A 16,941-nucleotide genomic window follows, 5' to 3' on the forward strand; every position below is an offset into this window, starting at 1 on the left:
TGAAAGCTTTCAGGTTTTCATGCTGTGGTTAGAAGTATGGTTTAAAAAGGGTAGAAATATGAAAAGTAATTACTTTTTAGCAGAGACACGGGCCAGACCCTCAGGGCAGCTCCACTAACTGTAGCAAAATGAAAGCAAGGTGTCCCCTAAAAGAAGCTGTTCCACAGTTCTGAGGACCCAGTTCTAACAGGGAGCTTCTTTGCCCTTTGAGCCTGTAGCAACCCAAACAATTTTGATAGAGCATCTCTCCCTCTGTCCTTTTTTTCTGGCTCCCTGTCTTTGCCCTTTCATTAACAAACACTTCATTAGTGGTTCTCAGGCTGGCTTGGTTGCCTCCCCTGGCAATCAGGGACACTCAAGTCTGCTCTCATGTTCTGTCTCTGGTCTTTGACCAAAGCATACTCACTCGACTGCTTTGAAATCAGGCTGCCTCAGGTGGTACAGTATCCCCATAAACCAGTATACTAATTCCCCCAGCCACTTTTACCAACTACCACAGAAGTTGGTGCTTCTGTTGAAGGACTATGGGAACCACTCAAAGGTTCTAGGGGCATCTCTGGCCAAAACTCAGTGGAGGGTCAAGATGTGAATTAGGCTGAAAACAGACATACCATAAAACCACTTCCTTTTTGTTGTGCATCATGAGTAACAACCAGGATGCCAAAATAAAAGTCCGCTTTTCACCACAAGCAAGATTTTAAATGCTGCCATCATTCATTGTCTGCTTGGTAGGGCAAGTGATGTACTGGGTTTTGTTTGCAACAGGTTTTGTCCAGAAACATGTGAAAAAGGGAGTATTGTGAGAGGTTGAAATTTCAGTTCTGTTTTAAGTAAATAAGATTAGAACAGATTTTATACAGTGTAGTATAGTAACACAGAAGTTACTGACCTTTAAATGAGCTATCTTGGGGACTTGAAACTGCATTTCTGTGGTACGACGGAGGTCAGTGAGGGTTAAGGTGCCATTATTATATCCTGCTTGCTCTCTGAAGCCACATAAATTCCTGATACGGTACTGTCTGAGCATCAACCTCTGTAGTGGGAATCCAGTGGGAATGAATACCTCTTTGTGATGCTCAGCATTCATCCCCACTTCACTGGTGCTGGGACAGGTTAGGTGAAACTTTGGTCCACTCACCTGTGTGCTTCTACGTAGTAGTTTTCTGAACAGGTTTTCCTGACCTGTTACAGGACTACTGCTTTTATCTGTATTTCCCATTTCAAACCACAAACTGTACAACAACCAAACAGTGAAAATTTTCCCTCTCCAATGCAGGAAGCACTGTATTACACAATTTTCTATTACAACTAAAATCAACTTTGAGATAAATTGACTGTCCAACAGCAGTCAAAATTATTTTTAAATAAACTTTTTATAGCTTTGTAACATAGTAACCTACCCATGATCTAACTTGCAGGAAAACCTGGTTTTGGCTTTTGCAGTGTTATTTCCTCTGCATGTGTTTTTCTTTTTGGAGTTTATTTGAGTCTACTAAATGAGTGGATCTAAAGTCATAGCAGTGCTTTATTTCTAAAGAATCCCTTTAGCTATTTTTATCAGGCAAGTAGTATGGTTACCACATTCAACCCAAAATAATACACTCAAGTGCCAGTTGATTTAGACCTGGCATTATAAATGCTTGCAGTGGTAACACAAATAAATGGAGAGGTTTGCAGCATGCCTTTTCATGCTGTGATCTGTGTGACAAGAGAGGCAAAAAAGCAGAGTAGCTGCATTTCAAGAGAGACCTCCAGGACCATTTCTCCACTTAACAAAGAGGCCTTGTCTTTTTAATATGGTATAAAACATCTCACAAATAGGTGGCTGCAAGCACCCTTTGTAAGCAAGCAGCTTCAGTGCTGCTTTTTTTCTTATGTACGAAGAAACCACCATGTGGTTGTCCTAGAACGCTTAACCAAATAGAAAAAGTATACTGCTGAATTAACTGAATTCTTGTTTTGTTTATTTTGCAGAAAAGCTGCTGTGTGGTTACTGCTGCTAGGAGATTTGAAAATATCAGCAGTCTTGGTGCTTTACCCCACTGCCGTGACCGAGACTTCTAAATGGACCAACAGCACTATAGCCGCAGAACACTGCTGAGCTGCTTCTTCTCTATTCAGCTGTTGAAAGAAGAAAAGTATTTCTCCAGGTTGCGGGAAGGTGTTTCTTATGGAGCACCATGTTCTTCATGTCTGGGAGCGCGGCATTAGCTTGAATTAATAATGAACCTTTCTTTATCTTAGTTTACATCCTCATTTACTTATTGAAGGCTCCTTAAGGTTCAAATTATAAGGTTAAATTGGCTGTTTCTCATCTCGGCCCAGAAGGCAGTCTGTCACTGTGTTATATCTGTAGCCAAGGTTGATTTGACACTGGAGTCAAATAATTAAAAAAAAAAAAAAAAATTGCAGCCAATTTAAAGCTGCCTTATGTAGAGGATTTGAAGTTTGTTTTTCCTGTCACACTAAAATGAGCTAAGGATTAGCTCAACCAAAGTTAAAGCTGTGTTAATGTAACACCAGTGGAAGTGAGAAATGAGGCTTTCCTTGCACATAGGCGAGTTTGCTGCAGCCGTGATATGATACATTTCAGGACTTTTTAGCCTGATGAATTACTATTCCTTTAAATACATTTCAATTAATTAAACAAGAAAGAGAACAAGGCACTATTCACTTGTACCTGTGCAGACTTTCTTTTCCAATGTGCAAGTATAATTCAGAGTTATTTTAACAGAAGGTGATTTTATACCAGCTAACTTGTTTAATGCTAATAAGACTGATTAAGACTATTGGCAAAGAGAAGATTCAGTCCTCTGCTCATATAACCTCTGGACACAACTCAAAATGAAAATCCTCTGTTTTTCTAAAGTTTTCTTTTCTTATCTTGCTCCCAGACTTTCTAATTCTTAACTAGATAAGGAAATGGGAGTCAGAACAGCTGAATTCTTTGCCAGAGATTGATTGCATATGGCTCATCACTAGGTGAATCTGAGTCTTAGTTGCCTAGGCTGTGAGGTTAAAATAATGAGACTTATTCCCTGCTGTATATGGCTTTCTGACTGCTTGGTTTCAGAAATGCATAAATGCAAAGTGTAGTGAGTATTCTATTCAATTATGCTGATATAGTGTGGTGCCTTTAGATTTTCTTTGATTAATCCAGTTCTGATCAGACTACATATTAACATAGCTATCTCTATATATTTATCTATACATTTCATATGTATTTATATTTAAATTATGTCTATTTTTTTTAAAGGGGATCAACACAAAGACAAACCAGTATTATTCATCATCACCCAATGAATTGTTTTCCATACCTTTGTCCTTTCTGGATAGTATTAATGTTGAAATAAAAGGGGCCCATTAATGGGACATCATGGCCATGACATTCTCTACAGCCAGTTTGATCCAGTGTTTTAAAGCCATTGTAGTAGATCTCTTAAGACTGCTCCTGTAAATGAATAGGGCTTTTTACAGCTGTGGAATCTAAGAAATACTGATGTGTTGTACTAGTGGTTGCAAATACATGAGACCCATTACTATTATCACACAATGACTCACCATGTAACTTTGATACCATGTAGAGCACTGCCACCTTCAAGTGCTTATCTGTAGTCTTAAATAAAGTAAACTTTGACTAGCAGAAATGGAAGTTTCTTTGAGAAAAGACTAAGCAGTCTGAAAGGAAGAAAACGAGCATATGACTTTTAGATAGAAACAGGGCTGCTTATTGTTAGTCACCGTTTATGTTTGACTGTGCAAAATAAATAGAAAAGCTACCTTTCTGTCAGGGCTGGAGTTCCCACTCCTGTTCTGACTGCCCTCAAGATACTGTAGCTTTTTGTACAGTAAACAACTCGATGATCAGATTGAAATGCAGCAAACCACTTTGGAATGACAAGATCTCATTATGCACTTCGGTGGCAGTATTGTAAGATTGGGTTGGGGGTTTTGTTTTTCCTGTGGTAGATTTTACATGGGTATGAATAAATTGCATGTCATTTTGAATCTTATTAACTATACTAAAATAACAGTGTGACTACAGTCTTATCTGCTTTGTTGCTCAGTTGAATTAAGAGGATTTATTATTTGTGGATATATACATCTGAGTAGTAATTAAGAGCTTAGTGCTATAAAGATCAGCCCTGTGCTAGAGTGCGTTGCTCTGAGTCAGGCACAAATCTTCCAGGAGCTGTAGGAGAACGCAGTCTCTTGTTATGTGCATCCAGAGTTCATCCATACAATGCTCTGTCAGAAATTCACACACATGAATTACTAGGGAGGTTGGAAGAGCTTGGCATGCTTTACCCACCTTGCGAAGTTAGTCCCTTTTACAAGGTATGAGTTGAGAAGGGGGCACCTCACTAGCCTCTTGCTTGTGCAACAGGGCAGTGTGCTAATGTACTGAAGGGATTTAACTTTCACACTAACATGGATAATGATGGTCACATTCTTGAGTCTTATCTGTAAATTGCCCCACTGTTTCGTCCTTGGAACAGCTTCTGTAAGTGGGGGATGAGGTTGAGGTGGGGATAGTGGGAGGAGGTTGGTCTAAGCAAGTCTCTACAGTGACTGAAGGTGCCATTTGGTGCCCAAGGTTAAGCATAAGCATAGGCCTTCAGGTGTCCAGTGGAGGAGGAAAAAATCCCAAGCGTACTTCTTGTTACTGCCCCATAGACTCTAGATCTGCTCCACTGAGTCAAAAGGGAGGTGCATTACCAATATCACTATCATTATAAAGACTAAAAAATTATACTGCTGTGTAATTATCACTGCTATGTATAGCAATGTGCCTAAGAAATCCAGAGATGCTTGTTTGTATCTTTTCTGGCTGTTGTAATTTTAGCTAAATAATAACTCGACACAGCTTCTTTTTAGTGGCCTTCTAATTCTGTCTCATTGCACTTTGAGCAGCATGCTGTTTTGTGTGTCTGTTGGCATGTGGAAGTTTGGTTTTGGTTCTGTTTTACTTTATCCCATCCCTGGAAGTGTTAAAGGCCAGGCTGGATGGGGGTCTGAGCAGCCTGATCTAGTGGAAGATGTTGCAGTCTGTGTTAGGGGGTTTGGAGCTCAATGATCTTTAAGGTCCCTTCTAACCCTAACCATTCTGTGATTCTGTGATTTAAATATGTTCTGTAACGACTAATAGCTAGAGATTGCTATATTAAATTATTGTTTTGACACATCATTATTTATTTTCTACTAGGTAATAATGATAAATTGGCTAAATTCTAATAAGTCAACTGCATCTATGTGAGTTTGCTTATCATCATTTTGTTGTGTATCATCAGTTTAGGCAATTGCATTTGGAAACTCTGAATTACTGTGCTTGAGAGCAGATTTGGGTGTGAAAGGCACTGTACTAGCTGTCATTACTCCATTTACCTGTATACCTACAGGCAGTTAGAGATGCCTGCATGTACAAGAGTGATACAGAAACATCACGTGTGGAAGGGATAAAGTGTCAAGATGCGGTATTGGGTCTGTGTACACCACTGTGTTCTTCCTGACATGTAAAAGTTAAAAGCCATATCATGCGAACATAGCGATTCGTATTAGGTGGTGATTTGACCTCCAGGTTTGCATACAGACTCCCTGCCGGATTGCAAAAGCAGAGGGCTTTCTGTTTGAAAAGGCAGTTTTAGCAGTAATGTTACAAAGGGGATGTTCTGCAGGCACAACCTGCAGGAAGTCACTGGAAGTTGAAGGCATCCTGTGACTGACAGATTTTCCCAGCCAAAGGTGTAACTGTACTCAGAAAAGCTTGTCAGGCACTGAAAGACAGATGTCACATGGTGCTCATAAGGATTAGGATGCTGTTATTCCCATTTCTATAGGTGCAGCGCAGAGATTCAGCTAGAGGAAACCTCAGAGAGTTTTGCCCAAGATATACTACAGTAGTCTGACTTTAGCATCTGGATTAGGAGCAAATTTATTTGGCTCAGGGTGGGACACTTTTCAACTCTTTTTACATGTTGAATATCCTGGAGGCTCTGAAATGGGTAAAAACCTTTACTGTCGAAAGATGTCCATACTATCATGTCCATTTTTGTGAGCACCTGCAGCCAGTTGCTCCCCTGAGTACCCTCACAGCATAAGCAGTTGGCAGTCTGTGGTAATCCACTCTGCAGACTACGACAGAAGCTACTTAATTTCTTTTTCATATTCCTTCTAATGTCAGAAGCTGAATAAAGTTAAAGCCTAAGCTAAATTCTGCTATAACTTGATTCCAACCGGAAACAGCAGTGTAGCTCCACAGAATTAAATAACGGAAGTGTTTGGTTTAGCTTTTGTGACATGAGGAGTACAAAAGCCGAGCTTAATCTACTCTGCCTGTCAAAAAAATCTACTTTACACCATTCCTGACCAGTAAAAATAAAAAGAACCTTAATTTTTTAACAGTTAAGAAGTCTCAATCAACATACAGTTTTTCTGCAGTGGTTAAACTGCTGCAGTAGGAGCCAGGGTATTATAGCATCTTCAATTTAATGCTGACATTACAAATCACTGACAGCCTCTTTCAGCAAAATGGCCCCCACTAGCTGGAGTTGTGAGAAAAGTAGGTGTTTGTCAACTCTTCTCTGCTGATGGTGACCTGAAAACATCCCATCCCCTTCCTCTGGCCCCACCGATGAGCAGGGCAATTCTTAGCTTGTGGACTCTGAATATGTGTTAACAATTGAAATTTTGCTTAGTGTCAAACCTACAGCAGTGATGAATAAACAAGCACTGATGCTCCAAACTCTACCAGGAGGATGCTGTATCTTCACATACTAGTTATGTCATCACTGATAGATAATTGTCCTTGTGTCTTGTGTGAATCAAACTAAACACTGCATGAATCCATTTAGGGACATTAGACTGTTTCACCTTCCGTGAAGGCTTGGTAGCTGAACAACTACCTACCTGTTTCAAATCTTAGAGGAAGACTGGTAGAGATAAAGCTTTGTAAATATGTTGTTTAGCTTTGTCCTTAGAGTTAGTGATCACATTTTGGTGTGGCAGAACTAATGTTTGGATACCCCACAGCAACTTCTCTTAAATTTAGATGATAGGCATGTGAGAGCAAAATTATTAAGCACGTGAATTTTCATGTACCGTATCACTTTGGCTTGCATATCTGGTTTTGTAGATTAACTCATGTATCTCTGGTATGCATTCTTTTGTGAAAAACGTGAAGCAATCTTGTAAAAAGATGACTGAGGAATAAATGCTGATTTTGTTTACTCCAGGGTTTTTGTTTGCTGTATTTAATGTGCCTGTCATTTATACTAGTAAGTAATAGAAAGAAACAAGGCCTTTCCTCCAACTGCTGTCTCCAGATACATGAAGATAAAAGAAGAGTAATTTCCATTGAAACAAATATACTTAAGTCAAAGGTTTGCTCAGACTCATAGCTTATGCTCACTCCTTGTAAGAAAGCAGCTTGTTCTGCAAATAACTAGGACCTGAGGTGCTCTCAGCTGAAATTGTGCTGCAAGTCCTTAGCCCAGGTCACTAGGGAGGAAAGAAGAGACTACTGAAATTTCTGGTGCTCGGCCACTCAAGGAACCTGGTGTCATTCTTTTCTTTCTAAATTGTCACACTTGGAACGTTAGCTTGTTACTCAGTGTTGCTGTCTGGGGAATGCACTTTAACCGTACTCCATCTAGGAGTTCATACTAATAAAACAGCCTGAAATCAGAAGGAATTTTCCTGCAGATTTAAATCAACCTTAAATTGGGCTGGCTAGTGGAACACTGCAGAGCAAAAGCAAAAACTGAGAAAAAAGTTACAGGGTGAGAAAGCAGGAAGAAATCTGGCTGACACTGGCCTGTATTTAGTAAGTAGCACTTTTTCTGTGTGTTTATCCACAACTCTGGTTGCAGCACTTGAGACATTCACCATGCTTGAGGAGCTTCTTGCACTGGAAGGCTCCCATTTATATCAGCTTGTATTTGACGAGCCTGAGCTTTGCAGATCTAAGCACGCAAGACAACACCCCCCTGATTAAGCTGTAAGTTATATTGACCAAAGAGTTGCACTCATCCCCTGGGCAGCACCATGCTCCTGTCCAACACAGAGCAAAGCCATTGGAATCCAGCTGGGAGAGCTTGGGGCTGGAGGAAGTGAAGAGGCCAGAGAGCAACTTTACAACAGCCAAGCACAGGGCATGCAGCTGCTGCCCATTTGCAGCTGCTCAAGACAGCCCAGAGACCACCAATCATTTCAACGTTGTGCCAGTTAGCCCAGGCAAAGCCTCTTTCTTGGTGTCCTTCCTATGCAAGTAGGCAAGAGACTTGCCTTCCAAATTAGAGGGCTGTATTGCCTTCACACAAAGGCTTTGTTTCCCCTTTCTCCTGAAAAATGTCTTCTAGTGGGGTGCCTAACGTGATCAGTGTTTGTAGCGACGCTGCTCTGCTGGGAACATTGTGGTACCATGGCCACATCTTGAGCCTGTGCTCAGGCTCCAGCCCATGTCTGCATGGGGCCCTAATGAGTTCAGAAGGTATCCAAAAATCTTTTGGGCTGAAATCCCAGAGTGAGTTCCTATGCATGACCAGGTCTTATACATTTGCTCTTCATCTGCCTTTCTTGAAGCCAGCCTCTGTGTTTTAGTGTTCAGTATCTCTGACCCTGGCGTAAGAGGTTTTGTCCTGAAAATATTAGCCTCTGTGCTTTCCAGCTGATGGGGAAGACATTGCCATAGTACCTCAGTCCTCTTAACAGCTCCTGCTAAATGCGGGCCACTGGTGAAAATACAATAAATGGGGATAAAATAACACTCAGCTCCCTGTATGTGTCTGCAAAGCAACTCCACACTTTTAGAATGTGTTCGCTAAGTTCATGTGGTTAAAAATATGTTGACTACAAGAAAAAATTCCAACAAGGGACGTTCATAATTCTTCATTAATTAATAGTCAAGCCTTTTTCTCCCCCAATTATTTCAAACACCTGCTCACAGTAAATTTCCTTTGCAATTTCTTAATGTTACTTTAATATTACCCAGAACTTGGAAACATACACTCAACTTCTCTTATTTTTAATTATTTTCAAATTAATTTTAATTTTCTGAATATTTTCAGTGCTGCCCATTTGTTCAATAAAACTGAATTTCAATTTTAATTTTTTTTTCTAAAAGGCCTCCTAAAGTTTCCAGAGGCTGCTTTTATGGGCTGTTTTAATGAAAGCTTTTGGAAAGGGGCTGGAGATTTCCAAATTCCTCTCTTGAAGCCTCCTCATCCAAAAAAAAGGGTGAAAAAGAAAAAATCACTTAATCAAGGGTGACTCACATCTCTTACATACAGCAGTTTTTCACCCAGGCCCTAAGCCATCTTGTACTCAGAGCGCTGGTTGGTGAGGTATATGGGGACGAGGGGCCAGACCCCCCTCAGCTCTGGGTGACTGCAGGGAGAAGTGAGGGTGCCTGGCCACAGGCAGAACCAAGCTTTTGCAGCTCCAGGCTATGCCATTTGAGGGCTTGCTATAAAGCTTGCAGAGAGCTAGGAGCACCTTTACCCTCTTTGGACCAGGTCCTAAATCAATGAATGCCTTGGCAGGGAGTGCACTGTGTGGGGGTCTGCTCTCACCGATGCTGATGGGACTAGCTGCAGAGGGAAGAAGTGCTGGCGGGTTTGCTCCATGAGTCACACTTTTCAGGCTCTTCTGGGCGCAGGACCAGGGCCACCACCCCCAGCAGTGCCGCTTCTGTGCTGAGCTGGCCGCATCTGCCCTCAGGCTTGCAGCTTGCACCCATCAGCAGTGGGTGCACAACAAATGTAGAATCATAGAATGATAGAATGGTTTGGGTTGGAAGGGGACTTAAAGATCATCTAATTCCAACCCCCTGACACCTTCCACTAGACCAGGTTGCTCAAAGTCCCATCCAACCTGGCCTTAAACACTGCCAGGGATGGGGCATCCACAGCTTCTCTGGGCAACTTGTTCCAGTGCCTCAGCACCCTCACAGTCTTCTTCAGTGAAGTCACATCTTCACTGCTGCCAACGAACCAGATGTGAAGCTGTCTCCAGGACACACTACACTGTTGTTTATTGTGGACACAGGTCTGTGCCCATGGCAAGTATGAGGAAGAGAAAGGAAAAGTCACCTTTTTCCAGAGCTGTCTAATCCTCACTGGCTAATTTTAATGCACGTTCTGTTTCTGCTTTAGGTGTCCAGACACTGTTTCATAAACTCTTATCTTTGGCTATCTCCATAACACATGTAGGTGTGATGTCTGACCACTGAAAACTGGTCACGGCAAGCTACACCAAGGTGACCTCAGTCCTCCAGAAACATCAGTACTCTTACAGAGAGGGTACCAAACCCCCTGCTCTGGACCTTCAATGTATCAACCCCATTTCAGCCTGCGTGATCTCAAGGGTCAGAGAGGATTTAGGTGGCAGGGCCCTGCCTCATTAAAATGTGGTGGCCTCGATGTGGCAACTCAGCATGCCTGCTGCAGCGCCATGTTGCCTGCCACTTGGTACCCCTCTGCTTTATCAGACAATTCATAATGGGTTTCTGATCCCCCCCTGGCAAGGCTCACTTCATCGGTAACACCTGAGCAAGCCAAACCACCAGACTGCTGAAAGGATCTATTTACTTGGCACTGACAGTTGTTAAGTTTCTTCATTTTGTTTTTAGCAATCTTTTTGTTTTAGCAATTTTTATTATGGTTCACTTGTACAGACTTAAGAACTACCCACAGTGAGGAGTTTTCATCTACTCTGTTCTTAACCTCTGCAGATGCCCATGTTTTAATGACTGGAAGAAGCTTTCTAATTGTGGGAGATCTTTTTTTTGGGGGGGGGGAGGGTGGAAGTGCTGTCTAAGAGTTATTCAGAGGGTCTGAAATGTTAGACTTAGTCCCACAAGCATTAGTATGTAGAGAATAAAACAAAGTTTAGAAGCAAATGTAAAACGTGGTATGTCGCAAAAAGCTGCAGTTTGTTGTTTGAGTGGCACTGTCATGTATAAATGACCAAGAAAACGTTCTGTAATGTATTTTAAATCAAACCATGGTAGAATTTAATCTTGTTGCCTGTTGTCCCAATGCTTTTTTCTTCTTGCTCTTGCATTGCAATTGTACATTCAGCTTCAGCAGCACTTGGCAGTGCTCAGTGCTCCGTAATTGCTTTCCTCCAGATAGGTCACTCTTCAGCAGGTAAGCAAACTTGGGCAGTCAGCTTAATTTTCATGAATAGCAGCAAGCTGGGTCCTGGCCTCAGTATGGATGCCCTCCTCACCTGGGGCCAAAATTAGCAGGCAGGTAGGCAGGCAGGCAGTCAAATACTACTGGGGTGGATCTGATAGCAATGGGAAGGTGATGCTCCCATTCCGAGGAGCACCTCAAGAGACGGTGTGTGGGTGAGGTGCCAGTTCCCTTTGCGCCTCCGCCCCAGGGCCAGGGAGACTCCGTTCTGCTGGTACCCAGCAGAGCCTGGCAGCTGTGTACAGCTGATGTGCCAAGATGCCGCTTGTGATACCTTGCTGCAAACGGCTAGTATGGCCACGAGAGGTCAGCATTGTTGTTTCTTGTTTAATAAAATGGTCACGTCCATCTCTGTTGAGGAGCCGTTTTGGAAAGCCAAGCTACATACAAAACTGCCAGTGCCAGCTGGAATACGTAGTGCTGTGGCACTCCCAAAAGCCAGTTAGAGACCACCTTGCCAGCCCATGCATGTGGAGAGAGTGGCCTTTAAAATATCTCTGACTGATATAACACTATTAATTTCCAGGCGCAAACTGCACTAAAACCAGCTTTTAACCTGTCCCACCCCAAGCCTGTCCTTAGCACACCAAGTAGAAGGACTCAGGGAAATGCCTGAGGTGTGATATTAGAAAAGGATCAGAGAGCTTGTGCAGTGTGAGACTGGCTAAGGTGAATGTGGGGAAATGGATGGTGGAGATGGGAATGCTTCTTACCGCTGTTTTATGCCATTCTCCCTTTAGCAGTAGCACTACTTTAGGACCTCTGCAGAACACAGAAAACAAATTTTATTTAGGATTTGCATGTAAATCAGCTGACATGCATCTAAAATCTTGAAGAAACTTGCCCACTCCTGTTGTAAATAGAAATCTCCACACTATATGGTTTGTGTGTTGAGAAGAAGATTCTGTAAGAAGTTAAACCCAGCAAGTGAGATCATGAGTACTCTTCTACTGGCTTGAATGGGGTGTGAAAGCATTGGGCAACTGCTAGGGTTGGTTCTTTGTGTACTAAACCACCTATTCTGTCTTTGCTTTGCGCACAGAAGTCTTGTTGGTGTCCTGAGAGAAAGAACAAGAATGGAGGTCTGAAGTTCTATATGTCATCTCTATCTCTATTCATATGGAATCTGAATGATTATTCTTTAAATAGAACCAGAAATTATATGGTCAGAGGAGACCTCTGTGATGGCCTTGCCTGATCGTCAGATGACTTAAGACTTCATCCAATTAATCTCATTTTGAACTATAGCACATTCAAAAAAAAAAAAATAATCTTACATCCTGTCTGATGTTGTTCACCTTCTAGCCATTGGCTCTTGCTTTACATTTGCCAAGCTGAACAAACCCCTACCAGCAAAATCTCCTCACCTCAGTACTTCTAAACCGTCTGTCCTTCTACATTCTCTTTATGATAAGCAGGGTAGCTCTTTCCTGTCTTTCACCGCAGAAGGTTTGAATCATTCTCATGAGTCTCTTTTGTATGTATATGTTGGATTTCTGCAGCCGTTCTTATACTGTAGGCACTGTAATACAACACAGCACACCAGTAGCTGTCAGGTGCAACAGGAGCATGAGGTCCTTCCTATTCATTCCCCAGTTGCCTCTTTCCATGCTCACTGTTAGCCCCACTGGTCACTGAATTTCAGCTATATGACCTGCAGGTTCCCAGTGCCTGCCTTTCACTGCTGGCCAGGATGGAAGTTCCCACTCTATAAGCAGGTCCTGTGTTCCTTTGGCATCTGGTTAACAACATTGATAATGAAGGTAGCAGTCACTGGACTCCAGAAATGATGTCAGTTTGCCCTGAGTGGCCTCGCTTTCTCTCTGCATATCAGCAGAAGACCCCGTGTGACAACAGTGTCTCAGGTCAGTTCAAAGGTTTTCACCCCAGCCACCAATGGCTGGAGCTACATATTTGTTCAATCAAAGCTTAAATTCCAAAGAAACCAGTAGGGTCAACAGAGGAGACTTGTTATGGAAATATGGCGTAGATGAGGGAAGGGCATGTTTGTGAGGGCCAAGGGAAGGAAGGTATCCACACGTAGTAAGGGAGCAATGTAGAAATAATCCAATCTTAAGACAAGTCTGAAATCTGAGTCTCTGTAAGCACGTGATGGCAATGGAGATAGGAGTGAGGAAGTCCAGCAGTATCATATTTGCCAGTGAGGAAAAAAATACTCTTGAGGGTTTAGCAGAATGTTTTAAAGTAAGGCCTAAAAGAGCTGAGACAAAATTAATCTGCTATCATTCATTTTGGTCTTCCAGTCCATAGCTAAGAGTGAGTCCCTTGCCTGCACAGTTTACAACAGAAGCAGACAAGAGGCCAAAGGCAGCAAAGAGAGCAGAGTTGCTTAGTGGCTTGACTGGAGTCCTCTCCTGTTCCAGGCTTGGTCACAATCGCCTCTCGAGTCGTGACCAAACATGCTACATCCCCAGCTGCTGGCCACCATACATCCATGCTGCCACATATTCTTGCCACCTTGGTGTGCTGCTTCACTGCTAGTGTGAGTGTTCCCTAGCCTTTCACAAGCAAAAACTGAGCTTGGGCAGTCAATCATTGCTAACCTCACTCATGCTGACAGGAGCAGCTAATAAACACTCAAAAAGTAACTCTGGCAGCAGCTCTGGCAGAGGGAAGATAATGAACAGCCAGGGATGGGGTGAAGCTTCTCATGTCCACAGCTAGCTCGGCTGCAGCCCAGTGGACCAGTCAACACATTCCATGGAAGAGCTTCAACTTGAGTCTCTGGTGCATATCCCAGCTGAAGCTCGTGCTGCCTGCACAAATCCCTGGCAGAGACAGGGAATGGGGCTTGCTCCCTAGAAAAAAAGTAAATGTGAGCCCAGCAACCCTGTCAGTCAGCAGTGAATGTATTAGAGGATAAAACGGGTAAAGGAGGGCAAAAGGCTGCAGAAAGTTATTTGCTACAAATACACAAAACCATGTAGCAGAAGGTGGAAGACACAGATTATCCCACTCACACTGCTTCCCGCCATGGTGATCATCACTGAAGTTATGGCAATGTTACTGTTGATTTTGCTAGACAGGGGCAGAGCCTTTGGTTGTGCTGTTTTGTGGGGAAGGATCCCATTCCAGGACTATGAGATATCAGCCATTGGCCTCATTCTCCTGTGAACCTCAACCCTGTGTTCATGTGTTCCCATTTAAATAACAAAAAAGCTCCACATTTTACAGCATGTGCTGACACCAGCTTTCTTGTAAATGATGAGATGTGATGAATGTCTAACTGGCCAAGGCATGAGGGATGAGCAATCTTAAAAGGCAGCAAAGGTGAGACAAGCAGTGTCTTCTCTCTTTGACTCCACTTGAATCAAGAGAAAAAGAAGCTGAAAGGGCTGACCGAGCAGATGGAGGGAGTCCTTGCTCTCAGTTTTTTGAGCAAACTCATGCGTGGTAGCACACTCAACATAAAGGCAGCATTGTCAATTTTGAGCATCAAAGCATCATGCCATCCAAAATCCTGAGAGTGGCTCAAAGATCCTGAGACTTCTTAAAAACAACAAATGTCAATTTCCTTTTATTTTCCTTTGGGGTTTGGAGCCTTTGGGGGAGAATTTGCTTCCTCTGTTGCAAAAGTAAAGGTTTACCTTTTGCTCTGAATGAACGCACGGAGCCTTATGGCCTCCCTTGATTCCAGCTTCTGGGTCTTTAAGGGAAACACCAAAAGTCATTAAGATGTGCAATTAAATCACAACCGTGGCTAACACAGCAAATATAAATGCAAACCCTGCCCTGGAGAACAAAGACCCATTCATTCTGCTTAAATTGGTCTTGAGACTTGATTGCTGCTTCCTTTTTTTTCCCTTCCTTTCCCCCCTGTCCTTTTTTCTTCAGAAGGAGGGGGAACTTTCTTGGCTTATGCCACATCCTGGATAGTCAGAAAAGCCCGTGCTCAGCTGCCTGAGTCAGTCTTGCCTCCTGTCTGCCAACCCTCTAGAAAAGTGAGGTTATAGGCAAACATCACCAAAGAGAGACCAGAAATAAAGAGCCTTGATAACTGAGGTAAAATGGCCATTATGCAACTACGAATGATATGGATAGAAAAATAGGAGCCGGAAATGTCGAAAGGCAGCTGAGGTTACATTCCTCATTGGAAGCAAGAGGTGAAGGAAGATCAGTTGGCAGCATGTGCTCTTGCTCCATACATTGAGAGGGATTTGCCAGTAAAGGTTATTAATGATCTGAGAGTGAATTGCAAGTCCACAAGGGAAATCTGTATTGAAAATGGGAAAGACAGAAAGCTAGGTAGGGAGATTTGTATAGGGTTAAAGTGTCAACATTTAGGGATGGATGGATCACTGGAGCTCAGACTAGGAGCAACAAAAAAATCCCCACCCTCTCAACAAAGAAACCAAAGAAAACAGCAAAAAACCAGCAGTGTCTAACTTTATCCCAACCTGACCTTTTTTGCTTGGTCATATTTGTGCAACAGTACTGGCTCAGAGGTGAAAAATGGTAGTCTACAGAAGGTAGTAGGTTGCCTCTGCCAACTTTCAAAAACTGGTTTTAACCATTTTCCCCCACACCCCACTTTTTTCAACTGTCAAAAGCGCCTCTGTCTGTGCTACTCAGTGAGATTTACCCAACAGAATCTCTGTTACCAGATGAAGGGCATTCAGAAGCTAATCCATCTAAAGGGATTGTTGGCCAGGAAAGTGGAAAGGCCCATGGTGCAATATATGGGGATTCAGTTTTTTGGAGACCACAGTTTGTATTGGATTCCTGTTTTATAATCCTATCTCTGTTCCTGTCAAGAATACATTACAAGATGTGAAAAACATCTCCTATGTTTTTCACTCAGCAAAAGACCTCTTTTTAAACATGAAGACCACACATTTGAAATTTTAAGTAAGCTCTGAGCTAGTGCTGCAATTTACAGTATAGGTTGGGGCTTTGATTTTTGTTGTTGTTGTTTTCTTCTTTCTTCTTAGGAGTCAATTGTGTTCCAGCTATTTCCAGGACTACTTATGCCTGTTAATCCCTAGAAACTGGCTGAGAGCCTTGGAGTTGTCTTCCTTGTTCTGAAATGAGGCATGGCCCACTAGGGCCCTGTAGCTTGCTAAGGAAAGAAGTGGCAGGGCATGAACCAGGTGAGGGGTCAGGTGGGAGGACAAGGATCTCTCTGCTCCCCCCTCCACATTGCCCTAGCACAGGGCAGGTCACAGAAGAGCCTCTCCTGAAGAGGTAACTAAGTGTTGATCCAAAGAACAACATAAAACTGGCACAACATTCCGTTCTCTTTTGAGCCACAGGATTTTTTCAATCAAATACAGATTTTAGCAGCAAGATGTGATTTTTGGCTGCTCGTTAGACTTAAATTATTATCAGTTTAATCCAAATTTTCAGGCTATTAGCCAAACTTGTTACTTTGCATGGCCAAACTAGAAACTGGTCCTTATTTCATTGGAGAAAGAGATTCTGTAGAAGTTCCCCAGGATGTCTTGGTTTCAGATATCTGAGAAGTGCAGAACCACCAAAACTATTCACCCCCCCGGTTTCTCTCTCTCTTCTTCCACTTCTAAATGTAAGATATGCTGAACTGTGTGAAAAACATTTGCATGCGTTTCCCACACTTTCCCAAAGCCCAGACTGTATTCCAGGGGAACATGTGAGCTAACTTTTTCCCAAAGCCATGCAGCCTCCACTAAATAACATAAAAGAAAGACTCAGGCTACTTCAGGATCTCACAACGTGGCATTATGATTGTTGATTTCCATATTAACTG

Source organism: Strigops habroptila, chromosome 1, assembly GCF_004027225.2.
Source record: "Strigops habroptila isolate Jane chromosome 1, bStrHab1.2.pri, whole genome shotgun sequence".
Lineage (NCBI taxonomy): Eukaryota > Metazoa > Chordata > Aves > Psittaciformes > Psittacidae > Strigops > Strigops habroptila.